This window comes from Brachyhypopomus gauderio, unplaced genomic scaffold, assembly GCF_052324685.1.
Source record: "Brachyhypopomus gauderio isolate BG-103 unplaced genomic scaffold, BGAUD_0.2 sc136, whole genome shotgun sequence".
NCBI classification, from domain to species: Eukaryota; Metazoa; Chordata; class Actinopteri; order Gymnotiformes; family Hypopomidae; genus Brachyhypopomus; species Brachyhypopomus gauderio.
This window is the reverse complement of record NW_027506957.1, coordinates 195,001-209,215: the sequence shown is the minus strand read 5'-3', so window position 1 is coordinate 209,215 and position 14,215 is coordinate 195,001. Positions and strand designations below refer to the sequence as shown.

Here is a 14,215-nt window from a genome sequence, read left to right as displayed (position 1 = left end):
CCGGGACCCCGGGGCCGACAGCAGCTTACCCGGCGGGGCCTGGCTTGGGAGCAGGGGGAGGCCTGCTCAATACGGCCAGGTTCCGCTGGGCTCCCGGTGGAGAGGGGCCCCCCTTCATTGAGAGGGTCCCCTTCATAAGGGAGGTGCTGCGAGAGGCTCTGGGGATCCAGGTCTGGGACTTGATCTGCGCCCAGCGCAATGGGCCCCAGGCCTATTTTGAGGTCACCTTCAACTCTGCCGAGGTTTACCAACGTGCCCTGGGGCGGAGGGATGAGCTGAAGGAACATCCCGTGGGTAAACATTTCGTGGTGGAACCTCTGTGGGTGGAGGGCCGCCGTCTGGTCACTACCCACATGTTCAACCCGTATGTCCCCACGGAGCATATCCGCAGGTTCCTCCAGAACTACGGGGAGGTCCACCCGGGGGAGAAGTTTGTGCGGGACGAGCTGGGGGTCTGGAACGGCCGTCGTCAGTTTTTTATGACTTTTAAAGAAGACGGCCAGGGGGGTGTGGTACATCCTCCAGCCCTCTTCTCCTTGGGTTTTAATCGTGGCTATTTGTTTTACAGGGGTCAGCCCGACCACTGCAGAGTGTGCCGGGAGTATGGACACAAGGAGGAGAGCTGCCCGGGCCGGAAGTGTCATAACTGTCTGGACCCGGGACATGTGGCCCGGGACTGCAAGGGCCCCCGGAGGTGCAGGAGATGCCGCGGTGAGGGACATCTGGAGCGCTCCTGCCCCAGCGCTGGCTTTTCCTATGCGTCGGCGGTGGCAGGGGGCAGGAGCAGGAAGACCACTGCGGCGCCCTCCGGGGAGGCCCCAACGGGACCCCCGGCCGGGCCCGGAACACCAGCTACAGCAGATGAGGGGATTGCAACGGGGACCGGCCGGGGAGACGACGTAGATGCAGTCCCGGGTGAAGAGGAGCGTTCGAGGGAGGGGGAGGTAAGGAAGAAGTCTACTCACTTGTTGTGTGCTCCCCCTCCCCAGAGAGATGGGTCCAGACCGGCCGGGCAGCCGAAGAAGGCTACTCCCGGCACCTCCAGGAAGAGAAATAGGACGGGGCTGACCCCTCCCAAGGAGGAGGGGGGGCGTCAGAGGAAGGAGAGGAAATCCACCCCCCCACCCCCCCAGACGGAAGAGGCGGAGGTTGGGCCATCTCAGTCCTCGACACCTAAGAAGTCAGTCTGGCCCAGCGTGATCTGTCTGGGGACTATGGAGGAGGACCCCTTCCCACCAGAGACGGCAACGGAAGAGGGGGAGGACCAAGGAGGAGATGTCCGGCCCCCACCAGACGATGATGAAGGGTCTCCATCTGACTCAGAGGAGGACGAGGAGACAAGTATAGAAGAGGACATCCCCTCCCCCTTTCCGCCTATTGGGCCCCATACACCAGTAATGATGGCCTTATTTGACCCAGTTCATGGTCGGCCACATATACTAGCTGATAGGCGGAGGAAGGGGTACACAGATCGTCAGGCGTATGAGCAAATTAGAGCTGAGATGTTGCAGACATATACAGCAGCACAGTTGAGGGCGCAGGCCCCACTGTGATGAGGCCGTAAAACAGAAGCATGTCTATTGTATTTTTTTGTATTTGATATTTTTTGGAGTGATCTTAATTTGGTTTTAGGTATCAGATTTATATTTGATACAGTCTCGTAAACACCAATTTTAAGATTTGAGAAGCAAATTTTAGAGTTGTATTGTTTGATTTTTGGGTAGTATGTAGATTTGAATGTGTTTTTAAAAGGAAACACTTTTATGATTGTGTACACTGTACTGATCATGTAATTGTTGAATAAAAGGAAAAAAAAAAAAAAAAATCTGTTCTTATCAGTTTAATATCTGATACGTCCTCTATATGAGGACTTCATATTAAATGGATTTTTAGAACAGGGAGGCGAAACAGGGGCTTGCCCCGTTCGCCCCACGCATCGACCTGGTATTGCAGTACCTCCAGGAACGGTGCACCTTCCTAAACGTGTGGAAAAGAAAGAGTTTGTTGCTGGTTGTATGGTATGATCAGCCTGTTTATTTTAATGAATTTGTAATATGTGTGTGTGTGTGTGTGTGTGTGTGTGTGTGTGTGTGTGTGTGTGTGTGTGTGTGTGTGTATGTATATATATATATATATATATATATATATATATATATATATATAATATTATAAAACTTTATTTTTACATTTGTTGGTTGATTTGTCTGTCTGTCTGTCTCTGTCTGTCTGTCTGTGTGAATAAATAAAACAAAGCAGCCAAAAGCGCTCACTCCTTTAAAAAAAACCAGAATAAGTAAGAATGAAGGGGAGTGAGTGGTCTCTGTCTCTCTCACTGCCTTGTCAGCTGGTCACAAATGCAGTGCGAGCGGAGGCCACTCCCCTTTCGGCGGTTTGCAGTTTTCCCTCCGTTTTTGTTCTTTTTTTTTTTTTTTTTTTTTTTTTTTTTTTTTTGAGATTGTTACTGTTTTTTCCCCTCCTCTCTCTCTCTCTCTCTCCATTATAGCCTGCCAGCCCTGCCTGCCTGCCTGCCTGCCTGCCTGCCTGATGTTGCCAACAAGCCACAGCCCCGCAGGCTCCTCCCTTGTTACCGCGAACAAACGAGCTAGGCTTTAGGTTGGCGTAGCGGGACGCCTGAGCCTACATGGCTATAGCTCGGGTTTCTCTTCATTCACGCACAAATCTTTCGCCTTTTACTAAAGATTTCCGTGGAGGGGAACGTCAAAGAGTCAAATTGATTTTTTGGAGCGCTCTGCCTCCGGGCAGGGCCGCAACAATCTGTACAATGAGAATGTGTATAAACGTAGGGGTGGGCGTGGCACGAAGGGAAGGGTGAGCGTACGTACGGCTGGAAGGAAGGAAGGGCGCTGTCTCCGCGGAGGGGAGGCCTGTGCCGGCGAGGCCGGCGCCCAGGCCAGCGCCCATTTCAGGTTATCGCTTCTCGGCCTTTTGGCTAAGATCAAGTGTAGTATCTGTTCTTATCAGTTTAATATCTGATACGTCCTCTATATGAGGACTTCATATTAAATGGATTTTTAGAACAGGGAGGCGAAACAGGGGCTTGCCCCGTTCGCCCCACGCATCGACCTGGTATTGCAGTACCTCCAGGAACGGTGCACCTTCCTAAACGTGTGGAAAAGAAAGAGTTTGTTGCTGGTTGTATGGTATGATCAGCCTGTTTATTTTAATGAATTTGTAATATGTGTGTGTGTGTGTGTGTGTGTGTGTGTGTGTGTGTGTGTGTGTGTGTGTGTGTGTGTGTATGTATATATATATATATATATATATATATATATATATATATATATAATATTATAAAACTTTATTTTTACATTTGTTGGTTGATTTGTCTGTCTGTCTGTCTCTGTCTGTCTGTCTGTGTGAATAAATAAAACAAAGCAGCCAAAAGCGCTCACTCCTTTAAAAAAAACCAGAATAAGTAAGAATGAAGGGGAGTGAGTGGTCTCTGTCTCTCTCACTGCCTTGTCAGCTGGTCACAAATGCAGTGCGAGCGGAGGCCACTCCCCTTTCGGCGGTTTGCAGTTTTCCCTCCGTTTTTGTTCTTTTTTTTTTTTTTTTTTTTTTTTTTTTTTTTTTGAGATTGTTACTGTTTTTTCCCCTCCTCTCTCTCTCTCTCTCTCCATTATAGCCTGCCAGCCCTGCCTGCCTGCCTGCCTGCCTGCCTGCCTGATGTTGCCAACAAGCCACAGCCCCGCAGGCTCCTCCCTTGTTACCGCGAACAAACGAGCTAGGCTTTAGGTTGGCGTAGCGGGACGCCTGAGCCTACATGGCTATAGCTCGGGTTTCTCTTCATTCACGCACAAATCTTTCGCCTTTTACTAAAGATTTCCGTGGAGGGGAACGTCAAAGAGTCAAATTGATTTTTTGGAGCGCTCTGCCTCCGGGCAGGGCCGCAACAATCTGTACAATGAGAATGTGTATAAACGTAGGGGTGGGCGTGGCACGAAGGGAAGGGTGAGCGTACGTACGGCTGGAAGGAAGGAAGGGCGCTGTCTCCGCGGAGGGGAGGCCTGTGCCGGCGAGGCCGGCGCCCAGGCCAGCGCCCATTTCAGGTTATCGCTTCTCGGCCTTTTGGCTAAGATCAAGTGTAGTATCTGTTCTTATCAGTTTAATATCTGATACGTCCTCTATATGAGGACTTCATATTAAATGGATTTTTAGAACAGGGAGGCGAAACAGGGGCTTGCCCCGTTCGCCCCACGCATCGACCTGGTATTGCAGTACCTCCAGGAACGGTGCACCTTCCTAAACGTGTGGAAAAGAAAGAGTTTGTTGCTGGTTGTATGGTATGATCAGCCTGTTTATTTTAATGAATTTGTAATATGTGTGTGTGTGTGTGTGTGTGTGTGTGTGTGTGTGTGTGTGTGTGTGTGTGTGTGTGTGTATGTATATATATATATATATATATATATATATATATATATATATATATAATATTATAAAACTTTATTTTTACATTTGTTGGTTGATTTGTCTGTCTGTCTGTCTCTGTCTGTCTGTCTGTGTGAATAAATAAAACAAAGCAGCCAAAAGCGCTCACTCCTTTAAAAAAAACCAGAATAAGTAAGAATGAAGGGGAGTGAGTGGTCTCTGTCTCTCTCACTGCCTTGTCAGCTGGTCACAAATGCAGTGCGAGCGGAGGCCACTCCCCTTTCGGCGGTTTGCAGTTTTCCCTCCGTTTTTGTTCTTTTTTTTTTTTTTTTTTTTTTTTTTTTTTTGAGATTGTTACTGTTTTTTCCCCTCCTCTCTCTCTCTCTCTCTCCATTATAGCCTGCCAGCCCTGCCTGCCTGCCTGCCTGCCTGCCTGCCTGATGTTGCCAACAAGCCACAGCCCCGCAGGCTCCTCCCTTGTTACCGCGAACAAACGAGCTAGGCTTTAGGTTGGCGTAGCGGGACGCCTGAGCCTACATGGCTATAGCTCGGGTTTCTCTTCATTCACGCACAAATCTTTCGCCTTTTACTAAAGATTTCCGTGGAGGGGAACGTCAAAGAGTCAAATTGATTTTTTGGAGCGCTCTGCCTCCGGGCAGGGCCGCAACAATCTGTACAATGAGAATGTGTATAAACGTAGGGGTGGGCGTGGCACGAAGGGAAGGGTGAGCGTACGTACGGCTGGAAGGAAGGAAGGGCGCTGTCTCCGCGGAGGGGAGGCCTGTGCCGGCGAGGCCGGCGCCCAGGCCAGCGCCCATTTCAGGTTATCGCTTCTCGGCCTTTTGGCTAAGATCAAGTGTAGTATCTGTTCTTATCAGTTTAATATCTGATACGTCCTCTATATGAGGACTTCATATTAAATGGATTTTTAGAACAGGGAGGCGAAACAGGGGCTTGCCCCGTTCGCCCCACGCATCGACCTGGTATTGCAGTACCTCCAGGAACGGTGCACCTTCCTAAACGTGTGGAAAAGAAAGAGTTTGTTGCTGGTTGTATGGTATGATCAGCCTGTTTATTTTAATGAATTTGTAATATGTGTGTGTGTGTGTGTGTGTGTGTGTGTGTGTGTGTGTGTGTGTGTGTGTGTGTGTGTGTATGTATATATATATATATATATATATATATATATATATATATATATAATATTATAAAACTTTATTTTTACATTTGTTGGTTGATTTGTCTGTCTGTCTGTCTCTGTCTGTCTGTCTGTGTGAATAAATAAAACAAAGCAGCCAAAAGCGCTCACTCCTTTAAAAAAAACCAGAATAAGTAAGAATGAAGGGGAGTGAGTGGTCTCTGTCTCTCTCACTGCCTTGTCAGCTGGTCACAAATGCAGTGCGAGCGGAGGCCACTCCCCTTTCGGCGGTTTGCAGTTTTCCCTCCGTTTTTGTTCTTTTTTTTTTTTTTTTTTTTTTTTTTTTTTTTTTGAGATTGTTACTGTTTTTTCCCCTCCTCTCTCTCTCTCTCTCTCCATTATAGCCTGCCAGCCCTGCCTGCCTGCCTGCCTGCCTGCCTGCCTGATGTTGCCAACAAGCCACAGCCCCGCAGGCTCCTCCCTTGTTACCGCGAACAAACGAGCTAGGCTTTAGGTTGGCGTAGCGGGACGCCTGAGCCTACATGGCTATAGCTCGGGTTTCTCTTCATTCACGCACAAATCTTTCGCCTTTTACTAAAGATTTCCGTGGAGGGGAACGTCAAAGAGTCAAATTGATTTTTTGGAGCGCTCTGCCTCCGGGCAGGGCCGCAACAATCTGTACAATGAGAATGTGTATAAACGTAGGGGTGGGCGTGGCACGAAGGGAAGGGTGAGCGTACGTACGGCTGGAAGGAAGGAAGGGCGCTGTCTCCGCGGAGGGGAGGCCTGTGCCGGCGAGGCCGGCGCCCAGGCCAGCGCCCCCCATTTCAGGTTATCGCTTCTCGGCCTTTTGGCTAAGATCAAGTGTAGTATCTGTTCTTATCAGTTTAATATCTGATACGTCCTCTATATGAGGACTTCATATTAAATGGATTTTTAGAACAGGGAGGCGAAACAGGGGCTTGCCCCGTTCGCCCCACGCATCGACCTGGTATTGCAGTACCTCCAGGAACGGTGCACCTTCCTAAACGTGTGGAAAAGAAAGAGTTTGTTGCTGGTTGTATGGTATGATCAGCCTGTTTATTTTAATGAATTTGTAATATGTGTGTGTGTGTGTGTGTGTGTGTGTGTGTGTGTGTGTGTGTGTGTGTGTGTGTGTGTGTGTGTATGTATATATATATATATATATATATATATATATATATATATATATATATATATATAATATTATAAAACTTTATTTTTACATTTGTTGGTTGATTTGTCTGTCTGTCTGTCTCTGTCTGTCTGTCTGTGTGAATAAATAAAACAAAGCAGCCAAAAGCGCTCACTCCTTTAAAAAAAACCAGAATAAGTAAGAATGAAGGGGAGTGAGTGGTCTCTGTCTCTCTCACTGCCTTGTCAGCTGGTCACAAATGCAGTGCGAGCGGAGGCCACTCCCCTTTCGGCGGTTTGCAGTTTTCCCTCCGTTTTTGTTCTTTTTTTTTTTTTTTTTTTTTTTTTTTTTTTTTTGAGATTGTTACTGTTTTTTCCCCTCCTCTCTCTCTCTCTCTCTCCATTATAGCCTGCCAGCCCTGCCTGCCTGCCTGCCTGCCTGCCTGCCTGATGTTGCCAACAAGCCACAGCCCCGCAGGCTCCTCCCTTGTTACCGCGAACAAACGAGCTAGGCTTTAGGTTGGCGTAGCGGGACGCCTGAGCCTACATGGCTATAGCTCGGGTTTCTCTTCATTCACGCACAAATCTTTCGCCTTTTACTAAAGATTTCCGTGGAGGGGAACGTCAAAGAGTCAAATTGATTTTTTGGAGCGCTCTGCCTCCGGGCAGGGCCGCAACAATCTGTACAATGAGAATGTGTATAAACGTAGGGGTGGGCGTGGCACGAAGGGAAGGGTGAGCGTACGTACGGCTGGAAGGAAGGAAGGGCGCTGTCTCCGCGGAGGGGAGGCCTGTGCCGGCGAGGCCGGCGCCCAGGCCAGCGCCCATTTCAGGTTATCGCTTCTCGGCCTTTTGGCTAAGATCAAGTGTAGTATCTGTTCTTATCAGTTTAATATCTGATACGTCCTCTATATGAGGACTTCATATTAAATGGATTTTTAGAACAGGGAGGCGAAACAGGGGCTTGCCCCGTTCGCCCCACGCATCGACCTGGTATTGCAGTACCTCCAGGAACGGTGCACCTTCCTAAACGTGTGGAAAAGAAAGAGTTTGTTGCTGGTTGTATGGTATGATCAGCCTGTTTATTTTAATGAATTTGTAATATGTGTGTGTGTGTGTGTGTGTGTGTGTGTGTGTGTGTGTGTGTGTGTGTGTGTGTGTGTGTATGTATATATATATATATATATATATATATATATATATATATATATATAATATTATAAAACTTTATTTTTACATTTGTTGGTTGATTTGTCTGTCTGTCTGTCTCTGTCTGTCTGTCTGTGTGAATAAATAAAACAAAGCAGCCAAAAGCGCTCACTCCTTTAAAAAAAACCAGAATAAGTAAGAATGAAGGGGAGTGAGTGGTCTCTGTCTCTCTCACTGCCTTGTCAGCTGGTCACAAATGCAGTGCGAGCGGAGGCCACTCCCCTTTCGGCGGTTTGCAGTTTTCCCTCCGTTTTTGTTCTTTTTTTTTTTTTTTTTTTTTTTTTTTTTTTGAGATTGTTACTGTTTTTTCCCCTCCTCTCTCTCTCTCTCTCTCCATTATAGCCTGCCAGCCCTGCCTGCCTGCCTGCCTGCCTGCCTGCCTGATGTTGCCAACAAGCCACAGCCCCGCAGGCTCCTCCCTTGTTACCGCGAACAAACGAGCTAGGCTTTAGGTTGGCGTAGCGGGACGCCTGAGCCTACATGGCTATAGCTCGGGTTTCTCTTCATTCACGCACAAATCTTTCGCCTTTTACTAAAGATTTCCGTGGAGGGGAACGTCAAAGAGTCAAATTGATTTTTTGGAGCGCTCTGCCTCCGGGCAGGGCCGCAACAATCTGTACAATGAGAATGTGTATAAACGTAGGGGTGGGCGTGGCACGAAGGGAAGGGTGAGCGTACGTACGGCTGGAAGGAAGGAAGGGCGCTGTCTCCGCGGAGGGGAGGCCTGTGCCGGCGAGGCCGGCGCCCAGGCCAGCGCCCATTTCAGGTTATCGCTTCTCGGCCTTTTGGCTAAGATCAAGTGTAGTATCTGTTCTTATCAGTTTAATATCTGATACGTCCTCTATATGAGGACTTCATATTAAATGGATTTTTAGAACAGGGAGGCGAAACAGGGGCTTGCCCCGTTCGCCCCACGCATCGACCTGGTATTGCAGTACCTCCAGGAACGGTGCACCTTCCTAAACGTGTGGAAAAGAAAGAGTTTGTTGCTGGTTGTATGGTATGATCAGCCTGTTTATTTTAATGAATTTGTAATATGTGTGTGTGTGTGTGTGTGTGTGTGTGTGTGTGTGTGTGTGTGTGTGTGTGTGTGTGTGTGTATGTATATATATATATATATATATATATATATATATATATATATATATAATATTATAAAACTTTATTTTTACATTTGTTGGTTGATTTGTCTGTCTGTCTGTCTCTGTCTGTCTGTCTGTGTGAATAAATAAAACAAAGCAGCCAAAAGCGCTCACTCCTTTAAAAAAAACCAGAATAAGTAAGAATGAAGGGGAGTGAGTGGTCTCTGTCTCTCTCACTGCCTTGTCAGCTGGTCACAAATGCAGTGCGAGCGGAGGCCACTCCCCTTTCGGCGGTTTGCAGTTTTCCCTCCGTTTTTGTTCTTTTTTTTTTTTTTTTTTTTTTTTTTTTTTTGAGATTGTTACTGTTTTTTCCCCTCCTCTCTCTCTCTCTCTCTCCATTATAGCCTGCCAGCCCTGCCTGCCTGCCTGCCTGCCTGCCTGCCTGATGTTGCCAACAAGCCACAGCCCCGCAGGCTCCTCCCTTGTTACCGCGAACAAACGAGCTAGGCTTTAGGTTGGCGTAGCGGGACGCCTGAGCCTACATGGCTATAGCTCGGGTTTCTCTTCATTCACGCACAAATCTTTCGCCTTTTACTAAAGATTTCCGTGGAGGGGAACGTCAAAGAGTCAAATTGATTTTTTGGAGCGCTCTGCCTCCGGGCAGGGCCGCAACAATCTGTACAATGAGAATGTGTATAAACGTAGGGGTGGGCGTGGCACGAAGGGAAGGGTGAGCGTACGTACGGCTGGAAGGAAGGAAGGGCGCTGTCTCCGCGGAGGGGAGGCCTGTGCCGGCGAGGCCGGCGCCCAGGCCAGCGCCCATTTCAGGTTATCGCTTCTCGGCCTTTTGGCTAAGATCAAGTGTAGTATCTGTTCTTATCAGTTTAATATCTGATACGTCCTCTATATGAGGACTTCATATTAAATGGATTTTTAGCAGGGAGGCGAAACAGGGGCTTGCCCCGTTCGCCCCACGCATCGACCTGGTATTGCAGTACCTCCAGGAACGGTGCACCTTCCTAAACGTGTGGAAAAGAAAGAGTTTGTTGCTGGTTGTATGGTATGATCAGCCTGTTTATTTTAATGAATTTGTAATATGTGTGTGTGTGTGTGTGTGTGTGTGTGTGTGTGTGTGTGTGTGTGTGTGTGTGTGTGTGTGTATGTATATATATATATATATATATATATATATATATATATATATATATATATATAATATTATAAAACTTTATTTTTACATTTGTTGGTTGATTTGTCTGTCTGTCTGTCTCTGTCTGTCTGTCTGTGTGAATAAATAAAACAAAGCAGCCAAAAGCGCTCACTCCTTTAAAAAAAACCAGAATAAGTAAGAATGAAGGGGAGTGAGTGGTCTCTGTCTCTCTCACTGCCTTGTCAGCTGGTCACAAATGCAGTGCGAGCGGAGGCCACTCCCCTTTCGGCGGTTTGCAGTTTTCCCTCCGTTTTTGTTCTTTTTTTTTTTTTTTTTTTTTTTTTTTTTTTTGAGATTGTTACTGTTTTTTCCCCTCCTCTCTCTCTCTCTCTCTCCATTATAGCCTGCCAGCCCTGCCTGCCTGCCTGCCTGCCTGCCTGCCTGATGTTGCCAACAAGCCACAGCCCCGCAGGCTCCTCCCTTGTTACCGCGAACAAACGAGCTAGGCTTTAGGTTGGCGTAGCGGGACGCCTGAGCCTACATGGCTATAGCTCGGGTTTCTCTTCATTCACGCACAAATCTTTCGCCTTTTACTAAAGATTTCCGTGGAGGGGAACGTCAAAGAGTCAAATTGATTTTTTGGAGCGCTCTGCCTCCGGGCAGGGCCGCAACAATCTGTACAATGAGAATGTGTATAAACGTAGGGGTGGGCGTGGCACGAAGGGAAGGGTGAGCGTACGTACGGCTGGAAGGAAGGAAGGGCGCTGTCTCCGCGGAGGGGAGGCCTGTGCCGGCGAGGCCGGCGCCCAGGCCAGCGCCCATTTCAGGTTATCGCTTCTCGGCCTTTTGGCTAAGATCAAGTGTAGTATCTGTTCTTATCAGTTTAATATCTGATACGTCCTCTATATGAGGACTTCATATTAAATGGATTTTTAGAACAGGGAGGCGAAACAGGGGCTTGCCCCGTTCGCCCCACGCATCGACCTGGTATTGCAGTACCTCCAGGAACGGTGCACCTTCCTAAACGTGTGGAAAAGAAAGAGTTTGTTGCTGGTTGTATGGTATGATCAGCCTGTTTATTTTAATGAATTTGTAATATGTGTGTGTGTGTGTGTGTGTGTGTGTGTGTGTGTGTGTGTGTGTGTGTGTGTGTGTGTGTGTATGTATATATATATATATATATATATATATATATATATATATATATAATATTATAAAACTTTATTTTTACATTTGTTGGTTGATTTGTCTGTCTGTCTGTCTCTGTCTGTCTGTCTGTGTGAATAAATAAAACAAAGCAGCCAAAAGCGCTCACTCCTTTAAAAAAAACCAGAATAAGTAAGAATGAAGGGGAGTGAGTGGTCTCTGTCTCTCTCACTGCCTTGTCAGCTGGTCACAAATGCAGTGCGAGCGGAGGCCACTCCCCTTTCGGCGGTTTGCAGTTTTCCCTCCGTTTTTGTTCTTTTTTTTTTTTTTTTTTTTTTTTTTTTTTTTTGAGATTGTTACTGTTTTTTCCCCTCCTCTCTCTCTCTCTCTCTCCATTATAGCCTGCCAGCCCTGCCTGCCTGCCTGCCTGCCTGCCTGCCTGATGTTGCCAACAAGCCACAGCCCCGCAGGCTCCTCCCTTGTTACCGCGAACAAACGAGCTAGGCTTTAGGTTGGCGTAGCGGGACGCCTGAGCCTACATGGCTATAGCTCGGGTTTCTCTTCATTCACGCACAAATCTTTCGCCTTTTACTAAAGATTTCCGTGGAGGGGAACGTCAAAGAGTCAAATTGATTTTTTGGAGCGCTCTGCCTCCGGGCAGGGCCGCAACAATCTGTACAATGAGAATGTGTATAAACGTAGGGGTGGGCGTGGCACGAAGGGAAGGGTGAGCGTACGTACGGCTGGAAGGAAGGAAGGGCGCTGTCTCCGCGGAGGGGAGGCCTGTGCCGGCGAGGCCGGCGCCCAGGCCAGCGCCCATTTCAGGTTATCGCTTCTCGGCCTTTTGGCTAAGATCAAGTGTAGTATCTGTTCTTATCAGTTTAATATCTGATACGTCCTCTATATGAGGACTTCATATTAAATGGATTTTTAGAACAGGGAGGCGAAACAGGGGCTTGCCCCGTTCGCCCCACGCATCGACCTGGTATTGCAGTACCTCCAGGAACGGTGCACCTTCCTAAACGTGTGGAAAAGAAAGAGTTTGTTGCTGGTTGTATGGTATGATCAGCCTGTTTATTTTAATGAATTTGTAATATGTGTGTGTGTGTGTGTGTGTGTGTGTGTGTGTGTGTGTGTGTGTGTGTGTGTGTGTGTGTGTATGTATATATATATATATATATATATATATATATATATATATATATAATATTATAAAACTTTATTTTTACATTTGTTGGTTGATTTGTCTGTCTGTCTGTCTCTGTCTGTCTGTCTGTGTGAATAAATAAAACAAAGCAGCCAAAAGCGCTCACTCCTTTAAAAAAAACCAGAATAAGTAAGAATGAAGGGGAGTGAGTGGTCTCTGTCTCTCTCACTGCCTTGTCAGCTGGTCACAAATGCAGTGCGAGCGGAGGCCACTCCCCTTTCGGCGGTTTGCAGTTTTCCCTCCGTTTTTGTTCTTTTTTTTTTTTTTTTTTTTTTTTTTTTTTTTTTTGAGATTGTTACTGTTTTTTCCCCTCCTCTCTCTCTCTCTCTCTCCATTATAGCCTGCCAGCCCTGCCTGCCTGCCTGCCTGCCTGCCTGCCTGATGTTGCCAACAAGCCACAGCCCCGCAGGCTCCTCCCTTGTTACCGCGAACAAACGAGCTAGGCTTTAGGTTGGCGTAGCGGGACGCCTGAGCCTACATGGCTATAGCTCGGGTTTCTCTTCATTCACGCACAAATCTTTCGCCTTTTACTAAAGATTTCCGTGGAGGGGAACGTCAAAGAGTCAAATTGATTTTTTGGAGCGCTCTGCCTCCGGGCAGGGCCGCAACAATCTGTACAATGAGAATGTGTATAAACGTAGGGGTGGGCGTGGCACGAAGGGAAGGGTGAGCGTACGTACGGCTGGAAGGAAGGAAGGGCGCTGTCTCCGCGGAGGGGAGGCCTGTGCCGGCGAGGCCGGCGCCCAGGCCAGCGCCCATTTCAGGTTATCGCTTCTCGGCCTTTTGGCTAAGATCAAGTGTAGTATCTGTTCTTATCAGTTTAATATCTGATACGTCCTCTATATGAGGACTTCATATTAAATGGATTTTTAGAACAGGGAGGCGAAACAGGGGCTTGCCCCGTTCGCCCCACGCATCGACCTGGTATTGCAGTACCTCCAGGAACGGTGCACCTTCCTAAACGTGTGGAAAAGAAAGAGTTTGTTGCTGGTTGTATGGTATGATCAGCCTGTTTATTTTAATGAATTTGTAATATGTGTGTGTGTGTGTGTGTGTGTGTGTGTGTGTGTGTGTGTGTGTGTGTGTGTGTGTGTGTGTATGTATATATATATATATATATATATATATATATATATATATATATATAATATTATAAAACTTTATTTTTACATTTGTTGGTTGATTTGTCTGTCTGTCTGTCTCTGTCTGTCTGTCTGTGTGAATAAATAAAACAAAGCAGCCAAAAGCGCTCACTCCTTTAAAAAAAACCAGAATAAGTAAGAATGAAGGGGAGTGAGTGGTCTCTGTCTCTCTCACTGCCTTGTCAGCTGGTCACAAATGCAGTGCGAGCGGAGGCCACTCCCCTTTCGGCGGTTTGCAGTTTTCCCTCCGTTTTTGTTCTTTTTTTTTTTTTTTTTTTTTTTTTTTTTTTTGAGATTGTTACTGTTTTTTCCCCTCCTCTCTCTCTCTCTCTCTCCATTATAGCCTGCCAGCCCTGCCTGCCTGCCTGCCTGCCTGCCTGCCTGATGTTGCCAACAAGCCACAGCCCCGCAGGCTCCTCCCTTGTTACCGCGAACAAACGAGCTAGGCTTTAGGTTGGCGTAGCGGGACGCCTGAGCCTACATGGCTATAGCTCGGGTTTCTCTTCATTCACGCACAAATCTTTCGCCTTTTACTAAAGATTTCCGTGGAGGGGAACGTCAAAGAGTCAAATTGATTTTTTGGAGCGCTCTGCCTCC

At 47.2% G+C, this 14,215-nt stretch overlaps 21 non-coding genes and 1 pseudogene across 21 annotated transcripts in view; all 22 read left to right on the top strand.

The window, feature by feature from the left end:
- Positions 1-1,754: 1,754 nt before the first annotated feature.
- Positions 1,755-1,978, top strand: LOC143499858 (U2 spliceosomal RNA; annotated as a pseudogene).
- A 670-nt stretch (positions 1,979-2,648) lies between these two features.
- On the top strand, positions 2,649-2,767 carry LOC143500023 (U5 spliceosomal RNA). The gene has a single exon (XR_013126557.1). It is a non-coding gene; the product is annotated as a U5 spliceosomal RNA (small nuclear RNA).
- A 163-nt stretch (positions 2,768-2,930) lies between these two features.
- Positions 2,931-3,121, top strand: LOC143499701 (U2 spliceosomal RNA). The gene has a single exon (XR_013126309.1). It is a non-coding gene; the product is annotated as a U2 spliceosomal RNA (small nuclear RNA).
- A 670-nt stretch (positions 3,122-3,791) lies between these two features.
- Positions 3,792-3,910, top strand: LOC143500022 (U5 spliceosomal RNA). The gene has a single exon (XR_013126556.1). It is a non-coding gene; the product is annotated as a U5 spliceosomal RNA (small nuclear RNA).
- Positions 3,911-4,073: 163 nt separating this feature from the next.
- Positions 4,074-4,264, top strand: LOC143499700 (U2 spliceosomal RNA). Its single transcript, XR_013126308.1, has one exon. It is a non-coding gene; the product is annotated as a U2 spliceosomal RNA (small nuclear RNA).
- Positions 4,265-4,933: 669 nt separating this feature from the next.
- On the top strand, positions 4,934-5,052 carry LOC143500021 (U5 spliceosomal RNA). The gene has a single exon (XR_013126555.1). It is a non-coding gene; the product is annotated as a U5 spliceosomal RNA (small nuclear RNA).
- A 163-nt stretch (positions 5,053-5,215) lies between these two features.
- LOC143499699 (U2 spliceosomal RNA) lies at positions 5,216-5,406 on the top strand. Its single transcript, XR_013126307.1, has one exon. It is a non-coding gene; the product is annotated as a U2 spliceosomal RNA (small nuclear RNA).
- Positions 5,407-6,076: 670 nt separating this feature from the next.
- On the top strand, positions 6,077-6,195 carry LOC143500020 (U5 spliceosomal RNA). Its single transcript, XR_013126554.1, has one exon. It is a non-coding gene; the product is annotated as a U5 spliceosomal RNA (small nuclear RNA).
- A 166-nt stretch (positions 6,196-6,361) lies between these two features.
- LOC143499697 (U2 spliceosomal RNA) lies at positions 6,362-6,552 on the top strand. Its single transcript, XR_013126305.1, has one exon. It is a non-coding gene; the product is annotated as a U2 spliceosomal RNA (small nuclear RNA).
- Positions 6,553-7,236: 684 nt separating this feature from the next.
- LOC143500018 (U5 spliceosomal RNA) lies at positions 7,237-7,355 on the top strand. Its single transcript, XR_013126552.1, has one exon. It is a non-coding gene; the product is annotated as a U5 spliceosomal RNA (small nuclear RNA).
- Positions 7,356-7,518: 163 nt separating this feature from the next.
- On the top strand, positions 7,519-7,709 carry LOC143499696 (U2 spliceosomal RNA). Its single transcript, XR_013126304.1, has one exon. It is a non-coding gene; the product is annotated as a U2 spliceosomal RNA (small nuclear RNA).
- A 669-nt stretch (positions 7,710-8,378) lies between these two features.
- LOC143500016 (U5 spliceosomal RNA) lies at positions 8,379-8,497 on the top strand. The gene has a single exon (XR_013126551.1). It is a non-coding gene; the product is annotated as a U5 spliceosomal RNA (small nuclear RNA).
- Positions 8,498-8,660: 163 nt separating this feature from the next.
- LOC143499695 (U2 spliceosomal RNA) lies at positions 8,661-8,851 on the top strand. The gene has a single exon (XR_013126303.1). It is a non-coding gene; the product is annotated as a U2 spliceosomal RNA (small nuclear RNA).
- A 671-nt stretch (positions 8,852-9,522) lies between these two features.
- LOC143500015 (U5 spliceosomal RNA) lies at positions 9,523-9,641 on the top strand. Its single transcript, XR_013126550.1, has one exon. It is a non-coding gene; the product is annotated as a U5 spliceosomal RNA (small nuclear RNA).
- A 163-nt stretch (positions 9,642-9,804) lies between these two features.
- On the top strand, positions 9,805-9,993 carry LOC143499823 (U2 spliceosomal RNA). Its single transcript, XR_013126426.1, has one exon. It is a non-coding gene; the product is annotated as a U2 spliceosomal RNA (small nuclear RNA).
- Positions 9,994-10,671: 678 nt separating this feature from the next.
- On the top strand, positions 10,672-10,790 carry LOC143500014 (U5 spliceosomal RNA). Its single transcript, XR_013126549.1, has one exon. It is a non-coding gene; the product is annotated as a U5 spliceosomal RNA (small nuclear RNA).
- A 163-nt stretch (positions 10,791-10,953) lies between these two features.
- Positions 10,954-11,144, top strand: LOC143499694 (U2 spliceosomal RNA). The gene has a single exon (XR_013126302.1). It is a non-coding gene; the product is annotated as a U2 spliceosomal RNA (small nuclear RNA).
- A 671-nt stretch (positions 11,145-11,815) lies between these two features.
- LOC143500013 (U5 spliceosomal RNA) lies at positions 11,816-11,934 on the top strand. The gene has a single exon (XR_013126548.1). It is a non-coding gene; the product is annotated as a U5 spliceosomal RNA (small nuclear RNA).
- A 163-nt stretch (positions 11,935-12,097) lies between these two features.
- LOC143499693 (U2 spliceosomal RNA) lies at positions 12,098-12,288 on the top strand. The gene has a single exon (XR_013126301.1). It is a non-coding gene; the product is annotated as a U2 spliceosomal RNA (small nuclear RNA).
- Positions 12,289-12,961: 673 nt separating this feature from the next.
- LOC143500012 (U5 spliceosomal RNA) lies at positions 12,962-13,080 on the top strand. Its single transcript, XR_013126547.1, has one exon. It is a non-coding gene; the product is annotated as a U5 spliceosomal RNA (small nuclear RNA).
- Positions 13,081-13,243: 163 nt separating this feature from the next.
- LOC143500191 (U2 spliceosomal RNA) lies at positions 13,244-13,434 on the top strand. The gene has a single exon (XR_013126719.1). It is a non-coding gene; the product is annotated as a U2 spliceosomal RNA (small nuclear RNA).
- A 672-nt stretch (positions 13,435-14,106) lies between these two features.
- LOC143500011 (U5 spliceosomal RNA) overlaps positions 14,107-14,215 on the top strand; it is a 119-nt gene continuing 10 nt past the window's right edge. The window contains exon 1 of the small nuclear RNA XR_013126546.1: positions 14,107-14,215. This exon is cut by the window's right edge and continues 10 nt beyond it. This is a non-coding gene — a small nuclear RNA (U5 spliceosomal RNA).